Raw genomic sequence first — 14,856 nt, 5'->3', positions numbered from 1 at the left:
GTCTGACATGCCTGAATATTAGAACTTCTGTGGAATTTGGTAGCTCAAGTTGTACAATAAATCCACAGAGGGTTTCTCAACTTTCAGATCTTGTAGTGAGAGATTTTTATGCTGAACATTCTAGGATACTCAGCAGTACCCTGAGAGAAGCTTGCAGAAAAACCTCAGAATGGTTTTAAATATTGTAAAATTACAAGTCTCTTAACTGGACATAAAAAGTGTGGTGACAGTATCAGGACATCTTAGTTTGCAGAAAAAAAATAATTAGTTTGAAGGTTAAGGTTCTAATTAAGTAGAAATTAATGTTAGTTTAAATTTAGAAAATCCAGCATGGCTGACCAAGATTGCAGATATAGGGAGGATGTAGAAATGGGAAATGACTCAGCAATGTCCTAGAAACCAAGATGGTGTCAGGGGAGGAGCATTTCTAGACTGATAGCTTGCTAATTACAGGCAAGCACATGTGAGTACATGTGTCATGCTAATAAAAGGGGAGGATCTAGACAGGAAGAGGAAATATGCTAATATCTGGAAGCTGATTGGCTGAGCCAGGCTAATAAATTATGTAAATGAGATGACCTCAAGAGGGCAACCAGCAGAAAAGGCCAACGACCAGCAGGAGGAACTTATAATGGATTTGGGATCTGGAGGACAGCAGAAGCTGCAAAACACTTGCAAAGAAGAAGCTACCTGAAAACTAGCCACCCGGAATAAGAAGCAAAAGACGCAGCAGCAGCAAAAGAACCCTGGGGTTGCCTTGGCAATAAGCAACTACCCCAGCAACAGCAACTGCCACTGCCACCACCACGGAGCAGCAGCACAGCTGAAGAAACCGCACTTCCTAAAGCTTTCAGACAGAGCCAAAGGACCTCTTGATGAATCAGAGGGAAATTTGAAGGAAGTGTGTAAGTCTGATCTCCTTTTTATCTATTATTTAAGAGTGTATGGGTCTTGCTTGTAAATAAAGCTGGATGCCTGCGTTTTGAATGGTATTCCCCCCCATCCATCTTGTAACCGCCTGGCCAACACTTACAGGATGTTAAATGAAAAGGAGTACTTGTGGCACCTTAGAGACTAACCAATTTATTTGAGCATAAGCTTTCGTGAGCTACAGCTCACTTCATCGGATGCATGCAGTGGAAAGTACAGAAGATCTTTTTATACACACAAACCATGAAAAAATGGGTGTTATTGGTCAAACTGGACAGTCTCTACGTAAAAGAATAAATGGACACAAATCAGATGTCAAGAATTATAACATTCATAAACCAGTCGGAGAACACTTCAATCTCTCTGGTCAAGCGATTACAGACATGAAAGTTGCGATATTACAACAGAAAAACTTCAAAACCAGACTCCAGCGAAAAACTGTTGAATTGGAATTCATTTGCAAATTGGATACTATTAGAATCATAGAATCATAGAATATCAGGGTTGGAAGGGACCTCAGGAGGTTATCTAGTCCAACCCCCTGCTTAAAGCAGGACCAATCCCCAAACAAATCATCCCAGCCAGGGCTTTGTCAAGCCTGACCTTAAAAACTTCCAAGGAAGGAGATTCTACCACCTCCCTAGGTAACGCATTCCAGTGTTTCACCACCCTCCTAGTGAAAAAGTTTTTCCTAATATCCAACCTAAACCTTCCCCACTGCAACTTGAGACCATTACTCCTTGTTCTGTCATCAGCTACCACTGAGAACAGTCTAGATCCATCCTCTTTGGAACCCCCTTTCAAGTAGTTGAAAGCAGCTATCAAATCCCCCCTCATTCTTCTCTTCTGCAGACTAAACAATCCCAGTTCCCTCAGCCTCTCCTCATAAGTCATGTGTTCCAGACCCCTAATCATTTTTGTTGCCCTTCGCTGGACTCTCTCCAATTTTTCCACATCCTTCTTGTAGTGTGGGGCCCAAAACTGGACACAGTACTCCAGATGAGGCCTCACCAATGTCTAATAGAGGGGAACGATCACGTCCCTCGATCTGCTCACTATGCCCCTACTTATACATCCCAAAATGCCATTGGCCTTCTTGGCAACAAGGGCACACTGCTGACTCATATCCAGCTTCTCGTCCACTGTCACCCCTAGGTCCTCTTCCGCAGAACTGCTGCCTAGCCATTCGGTCCCTAGTCTGTAGCAGTGCATTGGGTTCTTCCGTCCTAAGTGCAGGACCCTGCACTTATCCTTATTGAACCTCATCAGGTTTCTTTTGGCCCAATCCTCCAATTTGTCTAGGTCCCTCTGTATCCTATCCCTGCCCTCCAGCGTATCTACCACTCCTCCCAGTTTAGTATCATCCGCAAATTTGCTGAGAGTGCAATCCACACCATCCTCCAGATCATTTATGAAGATATTGAACAAAACCGGCCCCAGGACCTACCCCTGGGGCACTCCACTTGACCCCGGCTGCCAACTAGACATGGAGCCATTGATCACTACCCTTTGAGCCCGACAATCTAGCCAACTTTCTACCCACCTTATAGTGCATTCATCCAGCCCATACTTCTTTAACTTGCTGACAAGAATACTGTGGGAGACCGTGTCAAAAGCTTTGCTAAAGTCAAGAAACAATACATCCACTGCTTTCCCTTCATCCACAGAATCAGTAATCTCATCATAGAAGGCGATTAGATTAGTCAGGCATGACCTTCCCTTGGTGAATCCATGCTGACTGTTCCTGATCACTTTCCTCTCGTGTAAGTGCTTCAGGATTGATTCCTTGAGGACCTGCTCCATGATTTTTCCGGGGACTGAGGTGAGGCTGACTGGCCTGTAGTTCCCAGGATCCTCCTTCTTTCCTTTTTTAAAGATTGGCACTACATTAGCCTTTTTCCAGTCATCCGGGACTTCCCCCGTTTGCCACGAGTTTTGAAAGATAGTGGCCAATGGCTCTGCAATCAAATCCGCCAATTCCTTTAGCACTCTCGGATGCAACTCGTCCGGCCCCATGGACTTGTGCACGTCCAGCTTTTCTAAATAGTCCCTAACCAACTCTTTCTCCACAGAGGGCTGGCCATCTACTCCCCATGTTGTGATTGCCCAGCGCAGCAGTCTGGGAGCTGTCCTTGTTAGTGAAGACAGAGGCAAAAAAAGCATTGAGCACATTAGCTTTTTCCACATCCTCTGTCACTAGGTTGCCTCCCTCATTCAGTAAGGGGCCCATACTTTCCTTGGCTTTCTTCTTGTTGCCAACATACCTGAAGAAACCCTTCTTGTTACTCTTGACATCTCTTGCTAGCTGCAGCTCCAGGTGCGATTTGGCCCTCCTGATTTCATTCCTACATGCCCGAGCAATATTTTTATACTCTTCCCTGGTCATATGTCCAACCTTCCACTTCTTGTAAGCTTCTTTTTTATGTTTAAGATCCGCTAGGATTTCACCGTTAAGCCAAGCTGGTCGCCTGCCATATTTACTATTCTTTCGACTCATCGGGATGGTTTGTCCCTGTAACCTCAACAGGGATTCCTTGAAATACAGCCAGCTCTCCTGGACTCCTTTCCCCTTCATGTTAGTCCCCCAGGGGATCCTACCCATCCGCTCCCTGAGGGAGTCGAAGTCTGCTTTCCTGAAGTCCAGGGTCCGTATCCTGCTGCTTACCTTTCTTCCCTGTGTCAGGATCCTGAACTCAACCAACTCATGGTCACTGCCTCCCAGATTCCCGTCCACTTTTGCTTCCCCCACTAATTCTTCCCTGTTTGTGAGCAGCAGGTCAAGAAAAGCTCCCCCCCCTAGTTGGCTCATCTAGCACTGCACCAGGAAATTGTCCCCTACGCTTTCCAAAAACTTCCTGGATTGTCTATGCACCGCTGTATTGCTCTCCCAGCAAATATCAGGAAAATTAAAGTCACCCATGAGAACCAGGGCGTGCGATCTAGTAGCTTCTGCGAGTTGCCGGAAGAAAGCCTAATCCACCTCATCCCCCTGGTCCGGTGGTCTATAGCAGACTCCCACCACTACATCACTCTTGTTCCTCACACTTCTAAACTTAATCCATAGACACTCAGGTTTTTCTGCAGTTCCGTACCAGAGCTCTGAGCAGTCATACTGCTCCCTTACATACAGTGCTACTCCCCCACCTTTTCTGCCCTGCCTGTCCTTCCTGAACAGTTTATAACCATCCATGACAGTACTCCAGTCATGTGAGTTATCCCACCAAGTCTCTGTTATTCCAATCACGTCATAATTCCTTGACATCACCAGGACCTCCAGTTCTCCCTGCTTGTTTCCAAGGCTTTGTGCATTCGTATATAAGCACTTCAGATAACCTGCTGATCGCCCCTCATTCTCAGTATGAGGCAGGAGCCCTCCCCTCATAGACATTCCTGCCTGTGCTTCCTCCCGGTATCCTGTTTTCCCACTTACCTCAGGGCTTTGGTCTCCTTCCCCCGGTGAACCTAGTTTAAAGCCCTCCTCACTAGGTTAGCCAGCCTGCTCACAAAGATGCTCTTCCCTCTCTTCGTAAGATGGAGCCCGTCTCCATTAACTTAGGCTTGAATAGAGACTGGGAGTGGCTAAGTCATTATGCAAGGTAACCTATTTCCCCTTGTTTTTTCCTACCCCCCCCCCAGACGTTCTTGTTAAACCCTGGATTTGTGCTGGAGATGGCCCACCTTGATTATCATACACATTGTAAGGAGAGGGATCACTTTAGATAAGCTATTACCAGCAGGAGAGTGGGGTGGGGGGAGAGAAAACCTTTTGTAGTGGTAAACACCCATTTTTTCATGGTTTGTGTGTATAAAAAGATCTTCTGTACTTTCCACAGTATGCATCCGATGAAGTGAGCTGTAGCTCACGAAAGCTTATGCTCAAATAAATTGGTTAGTCTCTAAGGTGCCACAAGTACTCCTTTTCTTTTTGCGAATACAGACTAACACGGCTGTTACTCTGAAACCTGTCAGGATGTTAAATGTTGATGTTAATGTTAAGCAAGTGTGTTAATCTGCGAGACTGGGGTTGCAGGGGGCAGCCACGGGTAGGCAGAGGCAGCAGGTCCAAACCCCCTCACCTGTGATAGTGGCTTATACTGCAGTCTGCCCCAGGGAGCGGGGGCTAGTTGGTGACTGGCAGTAGCCTAGGACTGAGGCGAGGTGGGGATAGTGGGTGGGGGGGTTCCCCTGGGAGGGGGAGACCCAGAGCTGTGGGATACTGCCAGGGGGCAGCACCCAGTTGAAGGGGCACCGGGGTCCTGGGAGGGACATGGGAGCCAGCAGTTAGGCGAAACAGCAGCTGACAGACGGCGCTCTGGAAGCAGGAATGCTAATTCCCTGAAACGACCAGCAGGAGGTGCCGCCGGTGAGTCTGCGCCTGGTTACATAACCCCTTATTTATTTAAATAAATAATTCTCTTGCTTTCAAAGAATTACTGTCCATTCTTGAGCAGAAGGCTGTATCCGTGGCCTTTCAGAGGTTAGCAAAACTATTTTGCTCTGGGGAGCCCTTCCCCTACACTGAAGCACAGAGGAGAATAAGGTAGCATGAATACCAGCCAAATAAGAAGTGTCCTTTTGGAAGACAGAAGGAGAACTGAAGTGGCACCATCTCCCATTTCCCTCCAAGCCAGTAGATACTGTACTATCTTACTGACGAGAAAACTGGTGTCAAGATACTTCACTTCTGCACATTGTTTATAATAGAGAATTTAACACAACTTCCTGCTATTTTATGTTGCTGCAGCCTGTTACTGCCCTGTCCTGGTCTTCTTTATTTTTGCTTCCCAGCAGGAAGTGTGTAACAGGAAACAAGGCTGCGTGAAAAATGTACAGGAAATGTGGCATCTCTACATTTTCTGGAGGACTTACTCCGTAACCGATTTTGCCATGCATGAACAAAGTCTGGTTTAGTGTAGTAAGCAGGCCAAGGGGAAGAGTGGGAAGCTAATACAGTCAAGATCCTCCTCTGGCAAGTCTATGGAATTTCCATTAGAAATTCCTACGTGAGTTAACATCAACAGTGGCAAAGGGTACTCCAATGTAGCCTTTTTTCTGTTTGTTCCTTTATAAAAATACCCCTGAAACTTCCATCTTAGTATTCTTATATATACTTAATAGATCGTTGTTTATACAGTTGAGCACTCAAATGTCAGGAAATGCCAGTGTGAGTTCTGTCTCCTTGTATGTGTGAATTATGATAGTGAACCTGATTCTCCACTCCATGTCACAGTACTGATATAGATAGAAAGTTATCTACGATAAGAAAAGTCTGTCTACAGTAGGTCATTCTTAGGTGCTCTACTGCGGATTTCACAAGGCTTTGACTAGATGTTATAGGTAAGTTGAAAATCTTGCAGCGTTAAAAGAGTTTAGTTTACTTGTGCAACTGCAGTCATTTTCTTATCCTGTTCCTCTAACACACTTCTTGCCAGCTTTTGTGCTGTCATTTTGTTGTTGGCTCAGCAGAGGAAAATTCATTTAGAAACAAATAATAGAGTAAGCAGCTGTTTCTGCTGTCTGTTGCTATTGGTTCTAAATTGTCCCTGACACTTCCTCCAGGAGTTTCTCAAGAACATTTAAGTCAGGAAAGCAATTCCAGAACCAAAGTAAAAAGACCAATAACTCAATTCTGCATCCAATGATAGCAATAACCAGAAACTGCCAAAAATAAAAGATACTTCAAAACCTATCTCAAAGGAGAGCCATGTACGAACACAGAGATTACACTATGTAGGAAGAATTAGCAAATTAAATCTCAGGGTAGAGTAGTGTAACTACATTGCAATAGGCTTGTGTAGTACTTTTAGATCTCCCTGAACAGAGTTCAAATCCTCAAAATGAAGTTACAAGAGAATATGGAGGGGGAGGTCTCTCTTTAGGACATTGATCTATGCATGCAACATTTCCAATATGTCAGTGTTCAGAATGAGATGTATTTCTCTGTTTAGAAATGCTACAAGACTAGAATAGAAGAGATGTTGGAGGTCAGGTATGAGGCACACAGTGAACTCAGTCAAAGATGGGGGGACGGGGAGAAGAATCCAAATTTGGCTTAGACTAGGGCTCAGGTGTATCAGATCTGGTTTGAGGTTGGATCTGAAGGTGCTAAAATCTTACATCAAATGGGAAACAAAAGTAGGTCCTTTGTAAGATTGGATCTAAATCAAAACTAAAAGCATAAAGCGGAAGAAAGGAATTTTAATGCAAATTCTCCCCCACAGAAGTCAAGGGGTTCAAGGATCCAATTTTGGTTTGTCAAGAAACTGGCAAATGTAAAAAAAAAAATCACTTTTGTTTAGTAAAATTAACCTGAAGAAACACTCCCACATTACAAAAAGATCAGAAAAAGATTCATCCAGATTTTGAAGGCAAAATAAAAGCCAAGTAAATGAAGAAATAATAGAAAGACCACCCAGGGAAACATAGTAAGGAACGTTTATATTTTATAGAAAATTTGCTGCCAAAATATTATATAATCTTAAAGTAAGAAAACAAATAGATTTGAAATTCTTGTCAAATTATTTTATAGCCCACTGACAGCCAGTTTGATGAAAAGTAACATTTCTCTTACTGTAACAGATGAGCATTGTCTGCTTTTTCTAGTAATTCAGCAGTACACACGCTCTGCTAACTTTTCAAACAAGATTATTTTTTGTGTCCAGCTTCTGTTTTCTCTTTAGATTCGAGTCAAGTACTTTGTGGAAAATGGGACTTGAGAGCTTCTTACAGTGAGAATCCTAAAGCAATAAATGAGATTAGATTTATATTCATTCTGCTCATCAGACCTGAGCAGTAATTTTAGTCCCATTAACTCTTGACTTTTTCTGGAACTTCTTTCCTGCAAGCATGACTTCATTTTTTTTTTCATCCAAGTTACTACACATCACTCCTTTGGGGGCCTGATCCACAGCTTTCTGAAGTCAATTGTAGCCTTCCTAGTGATAAATGGGATTTGAATGAAACACTTGCTGCTTAATGCCACAGTTTTTTCTACTACATCCAGAGAAAGGGTTGATATTATAGACAATAGCAATATACCCAGAATATTCTTCTGCCATGTCATGGGAGTGGGCCAAATTCTGCTCTTGCTTAATGCAGGTGTTCATCTGTATCAGGGGACAGGAGTGCCAAGCCATAACAGTCCTGACGGAAGCACCCAGAGGCCTTCTGAATCATGGAGACACACAGGGAATGTACACCTACTTCTGCACCCTTTTTTATGGTGTGCAGCATACTTATCCTCTGGGTGCCAGACCCATTCTAGAAGCCAGTACAGATGGAATGTGGTTCATAGCCCTGTGCTCCACTGTCCCCTTTTAGTGATGCGTTCCCCAGCTCCAGGGTTCTTGCACTACCTGAGAGCAGAGATTGCAGTCATGCCTAGTTCTTATGTGGCTGAGTGAGGAATCCCCACTATGCATCTATGTGAGGTCCAGCCAGTATCTGAGCCAGAGATTTTTAGAGTAGTTATTATTTGTATTACCTCTCTAGGGTTCATATCTACTACTTCTATAAGACTTTTCCATAAGAGAAGCCTTAACAGTGCTAATATTAGCAAAGTAAAAAATTAAAATTAATAAAGATCTTATAAAGATTAAAGTTGAGGAGGTAGGTAAGAGCCTGTCCTACCCACATAAGCAACCTCTGTTGTCCTCCCGTGAAGTTTGCTAGTGTGCTGGATAATCATCTGCAGTGTTCAGGGCCCCACAATGTCATTTAGCATAAAAGGTATGTGAATCCTTCACATTGATTCAACATTTCAAATTTTGTTCCAATAAAGGTCATATTTTGCATCAAAACATGCACTATTTTAAAACTTCCACAAACAACACTTTGATTTTTATGATTGAGGATTTCTGTCCAAAATAAAACAAGATAGACCAATTTTCAGTCAAAGTTCCCATTTTTAAACAAACTGAAATTTCACAGAGCTTGGCATGAAGAAACAGCATAGAAAACAAAGGAGAGGGTTTGGGATTAGTAGAAAACAGTAAATGGGGAACAGAGAAACAATTAGACTTCTACCTATTCATTTGCATTTTTTCCTTTCAGTTTATAAAATCTCCTTTCCTGGCTGTGCAGGTCTAGGCGTTAGCAGTGCCACATCTCATGTACTTTACTACTTAAAGCTTAAAAAAAGCTCCATAAATTTGTTCTACTTAGTCTTAAAGTACTTTCTGTCTACAGACTATTCGTGTGTCAGCAATTATGTTGCCAGCTTTTAGCTTTTGTATTTAGAAGAACATGACAGACAAGACATTAAACAGGCAAAGAGGAACTTTAATGTGCTATTTTAAAATTACAGAATGAACAGATCTCCAAAATTGTGTTTAAATTCACATCACATGTACTATAACGTTAGAACCCTTTTAAAATATTACTCATTCTTTGTCCTTCATAGTGGCTTTGTATTGTTTATGTGCTTTTTTTAGCTTGAAGTAATAGATTTATCATTACTCCCAACCAGCAAGTTGCCAAAAATTTACCATTAACATTCCTGTTGACTGAGTTAGAGCTGGCTTGCCCAAATGTCCCATTTGTTTATATACGGTGTTAATGTGTGGTATATTTAATTTTATGCAAAACGATTGGCAGCATGTTGTTGTACTGTCTAGCTATACAGAAAATGCAGATATTCAAGCTATGAATTAGTCTCTTTTCCTCCCTGAAAATGCTTGGTTACTGAATAAAAATGTTTTAAACTCAACAAAAGTACAGTGTAGACATTTGCAATAATGACATATTCATGACCACCATAAATGATAAATTTTTCTTTTATTTTTATTAGGTAGTTTTGGGATCCTACAAAGAAGATAGATTCCTAACTGGTATAAATTTCACTTCAATGGAGTTACACCTGTTTCCACTAGCTGAGGATCTCACTCTTATACATGCAATGTTGGAGCTATTACTTAGTTTCACAAATTAATTGTGGATTCCTGTCTCTCTGCATTGTCAGATGAGTGGAGGAAGTTCCAAAAAGTTTAAACAATAGAAGTGAGACCACTGAGAATGTCTTTTTTGACTGACTTTCCAAACACGTAAATGCATCAGTGAATTTTCTTTCTGTATAATGAGGATACCAACTGTATCTGATACAGTTAGTATCTGAATACTGTGACTCCCCTAGCCAAACAATTAGACACCTCCAGGGCGTTCTTAACTATGGAGAGACTTTATGTACCATCTCATGGGCTATATAAAATGTGGACTAAGTTTAAAACTCTCTACTAATCTCCTTCATGATACAGGTTAAGTGTTTGTTCCTCTTTAAGGGCACCATAACCAATATCAGGATTGATGCCAGTGAAAGATAGAAGTGTCTAAAGTCCTGCTGAGCAGTGTGGGAAAATCCGCTGAGGATGCTCAAACAAATCTGGGGTCTCCCATTAGTCTGCATGCATATTTTGTAATAATAAAGGGACACACTTGTCAGAAAGAATAGCCCCTGATTTTTAAGACTCATATCAGAACAGAATGGAAGGCTGACAGGATGATCCAGTGGGACCAGAGGAGAAAAAGGCAATATGAGCAAGCAGCATGACAAATGTAAAGTGAAGCTATACAATGGGATGCCTATCTAACTCATTTATGTAAACAAAAAGCAGAATAATTCTTTGTCTTAAAAAAAAAAATACAACAAATTTCAATGTCACTGTTTCCCATCTGGTTTTCTATGCATAGCATGGAAAAGGTATCAAATAGGGATCAGAAACCTGTGGGTGTACTTTAAGAAGCAAGCCTGAGCTTCTGAGAAAATGCCATCCTCAGACTAAAACAAAGCTGAAAGGTCCTCTGGATTAAACACCAGAACAGAGCTCTGGCATCAAAAAATCTGATGCACAGGGGGAGCATAACCATTCCATGCTGCAGTTCTCCACTTTCTCTCACAGGAAAAATCTTTTACTACCAGGAATACACATCTCATCTTCATTTCCATGGTTCCTAGTTCCATAGTCTTAAAATGTAGCTGTAAAAGCAAGCTATTTTCCACAGGAGTTCTAGCCACCTGTTTTATCTCTAGCCACAAAACAGCCTAGAGTCAGAGGACACAGATTTTTTTCAGGCTACTTTCCCTGAATTCTAAGTCTTCATTGCTAACTGATGGTGGTTTATCAGGAAGATCACTGACTCTTGCATTTTCAGAAGGGCCACAATGCATTCACTCTTTTCAAAGTCTTTCTTTATTTCTTCCTATCAACCCAGGACAAGGAGGTAACTGAAGGAAACAAGTGAGCGGGTTGAGGAAGACAAAGGTATAATAAGGTGTGGCAGGAATATTGGAGGAAAATCTTTCAAAAGTGGCTATGACCTTATATCACATTCTTAAAAATGAGTTAGGTATTTAGGAGACTAAGTCTTTTTGAAGGACCTAGACTTTTAAATTACTCACTTTTGAAATTGGACTTAGGCTCCTAATTCACATAGGCAGTTTTGGAAAATTTTTACCAAGACCAATATTTTCAAAAGTTACTAGTGATTGTGGGTACCCATACTTAAGACATTGTAGGTTACAAGTCTATGATGACTTCTAAGGGTGTGTCTACACTGCAATCACAGGCGTGACTGCAGCTTGTATAGACAAACCCGTAGTGAGACACAGTAGCCTCCCTCTGAGCTTTACAGGGAGTGACCACTACACCCCCCTGGTGGGTGGAGCCAAGCCAGCCTTGCCCCCCACATTGGAGGCAGAGGGGCGGGACAGGAAGTATAAGAGGCAGGCCCTTCAGCTCAGCTGGGAGGGAGCTGGCAAAGGAGGCAGATGTGTCTAGCCTGCTGCAGGACCCTAGCCCTGCTATTGAGCCATGTAGCACCCTGACCCCAAAGGAGACCGACTGGAGAGGAACTGCTGGCTGCTGTTTACACAGAGGAGACTGGGGATACACAGGTGATGGAGCCCTGCAATGGACTGGTAGGAAGTAGCCCAGGAAACCAGACATTAGTCCAGTTGTGCTTTCAATATGAGTCAGCATATTGTGGTAGGATCCCCTCTGGCCCAGTGGCAAGATCACTGCCACTGTTAGGGCCTTGGGCTGGGACTTGGTGCAGTAGGGGGAGGCTCGTGCCTCCTACCCCCTGCCACTGACCCCACTCTTGCGGTGGCAGCCTACTTGCCCTAGGTCTGAAGGCCTGTGCCTTGTGTGCTGGCTGTCTGCCCTAGCCAGAAGACTGAGCTAAAGATTGCTCATTGCTCTGCCTTGCCAGAGCCCTAGCCTAATAATTGACTATCTCCTGTGTGATGTAGTGAGGCAGAGTGGCCTCCCTCCAAGCTTGCGGGGGAGGGATGACCACAGGCAACTACAATACCCAGATATCTTTGATCTAACTAGCTTGGGTAACAATAGCGGTGAAGCTGTAGGCTGTACAACTCTGCCTAAGGCCCTGGGTAGGTACTTTGCAGCTGCTGTTTCAGTGCTATTGTTGTTCAAGCTAGCTAGATCCAAGCTAGCTCAGGTATGTCTACATATAATGCAATCACACTTTTCATTGCAGTGTAGACATAGCCTTAGAAAAGTCATCTTAAGACTTGTAACTGAAACATAGTTGATAGGGGATCATTGAGAGCAGCAGTTCTCAAACTTTAGCAACCTGAGGACCCCCATTTTGATTTTAAAATTTTCAGGGACCCCCAGACCCCTGCCTCACCTCTTCCCATCCCCACTCCACCCTTGCCCCTCCTCTTTCCGCCCTATCCCAGTGCCGCCTCCTGCCTCCCAGCGCCTCCTGAACAGCTGTTCCCCAGCATGCAGGAGGCACTGGGAGGGAGGAAGAGAAGTTAATCAGTCGGGCCTGCAGACCCCTTGGAGTACCCTTGTGGACCGCAGAGGTCTGCAGACCCCAGTTTGAGAAACGCTGATCTAGATAACTCCATTTTTGACCTTGACTGTGCTTTCTAAAACAGCCTTCTGACTTTGTACCTACCTATTGGCTAATATCCTCCTCTTCTCTGCACTTTTTCCCTCAAGAGCACCAGATTACTAACAGAGCTGTCGTCCACATTAGGCACTTACTGTCTGAGGGGATAGAATATGTAGCATCTTCTGAGGCCATGATCACTATTTCACCGTGAAACTGTTGGCCAGCGGGATGGCTACTGAGCAGCATTCTCCGCAGCCTCCTTCCCAGGGACCAACAAAGCAGGTCATTTAACTTGCCTGACTTCCTCTGATCTGGAAGTTGAAGGCTCCAGGTTGCCTCAAGGATAATTTTGATATCTGAACACTGGTGACATATATCATAACAAGTGCAACCAAAACTTCACCCCACCTTCTTTACAATCTTAAGATTGCAGCTTTGTTGTCTTCAGATGTGACACTTTTGACACATAACTGTCACAGCACTATTCTCCAGCCAGCATAGCAGTGGCTCAGCAGAACAAGATGCCAGTTTCACTTCTGGAAAATGGCTTGCTATGATGGCCTGGATTTCCCGATAGAAAAAGCACTGCAAAGAACTCACTGCCTGCAGGAGTCTGGCCTGAAAACACCCACATTGCTCTGTTTTGATTCAACTAAAACAGAAGCGCCAGAGACATTCATAACCTTGGATTCAGCATACAGAGACAGACAATTAATCAGTCTGCTGTGAAATGTAAATAATTTTTGCCTTTTGGAATATTCTCCATGATTCTGTCAAAGCCCATCATGCACAACTGCTAATTCAAACAAGAGCTAACACAAATAATGCTAAAAAAATTTCAAAGGACTTATAGCCTAACAGTGAACTTGTGTGTCAGTCAGCCATTCTTTTCATCACACTTAATCAGATAACCCTGTTACTCCCATTCAGATTTCCCCTTGTAGACCAAATTAGCATCAAGTTTAAATGGCAAAAACTACACACTTTTTAAAGTGAGAGGCCCAAACCTTGCTTTCACACTGATGTGAACTGGAGCAGCTGCACTGGCTTCAATGAGCTTATTCATAGATTCATAGATATTTAGGTCAGAAGGGACCATTATGATCATCTAGTCTGACCTCCTGCACAACGCAGGCCACAGAATTTCACCCACCTTTCCTGCAAAAAAACCTCACACCTATATCTGTGCTATTGAAGTCCTCAAATCGTAGTTTAAAGACTTCAAGGAGCAGAGAATCCTCCAGCAAGTGACCCGTGCCCCATGCTACAGAGGAAGGCGAAAAACCTCCAGGGCCTCTTCCAATCTGCCCTGGAGGAAAATTCCTTCCTGACCCCAGATATGACGATCAGCTAAACCCGGAGCATACGGGCAACATTCATCAGCCAGATACTACAGAAAATTCTTTCCTGGGTAACTCGGATCCCACCCCATCTAATATCCCATCACAGGCCATTGGGCCTATTTACCATGAATATTTAATTACCAAAAACCATGTTATCCCATCATACCATCTCCTCCATAAACTTATCGAGTTTAATCTTAAAGCCAAATAGATCTTTTGCCCCCACTGCTTCCCTTGGAAGGCTATTCCAAAACTTCACTCCTCTGATGGTTAGAAACCTTCGTCTAATTTCTAGTCTAAATTTCCTGGTGGCCAGTTTATATCCATTTGTTCTTGTGTCCACATTGGTACTGAGCTTAAATAATTCCTCTCCCTCTCCAGTATTTATCCCTCTGATATATTTATAGAGAGCAATCATATCTCCCCTCAACCTTCTTTTAGTTAGGCTAAACAAGCCAAGCTCCTTGAGTCTCCTTTCATAAGACAAGTTTTCCATTCCTCGCATCATCCTAGTAGCCCTTCTCTGTACCTGTTCCAGTTTGAATTCATCCTTCTTAAACATGGGAGACCAGAACTGCACACAGTATTCCAGGTGAGGTCTCACCAGTGCCTTGTATAACGGTACTAAAACCTCCTTATCCCTACTGGAAATACCTCTCCTGATGCATTTCAAGACCGCATTAGCTTTTTTCACGGCCATATTACATTGGCAGCTCATAGTCAT

The sequence above is a fragment of the Natator depressus genome, chromosome 2 (genome assembly GCF_965152275.1).
Source record: "Natator depressus isolate rNatDep1 chromosome 2, rNatDep2.hap1, whole genome shotgun sequence".
NCBI classification, from domain to species: Eukaryota; Metazoa; Chordata; order Testudines; family Cheloniidae; genus Natator; species Natator depressus.
The sequence above is the reverse complement of the archived record's forward strand: the minus strand, read 5'-3'. Positions refer to the sequence as shown.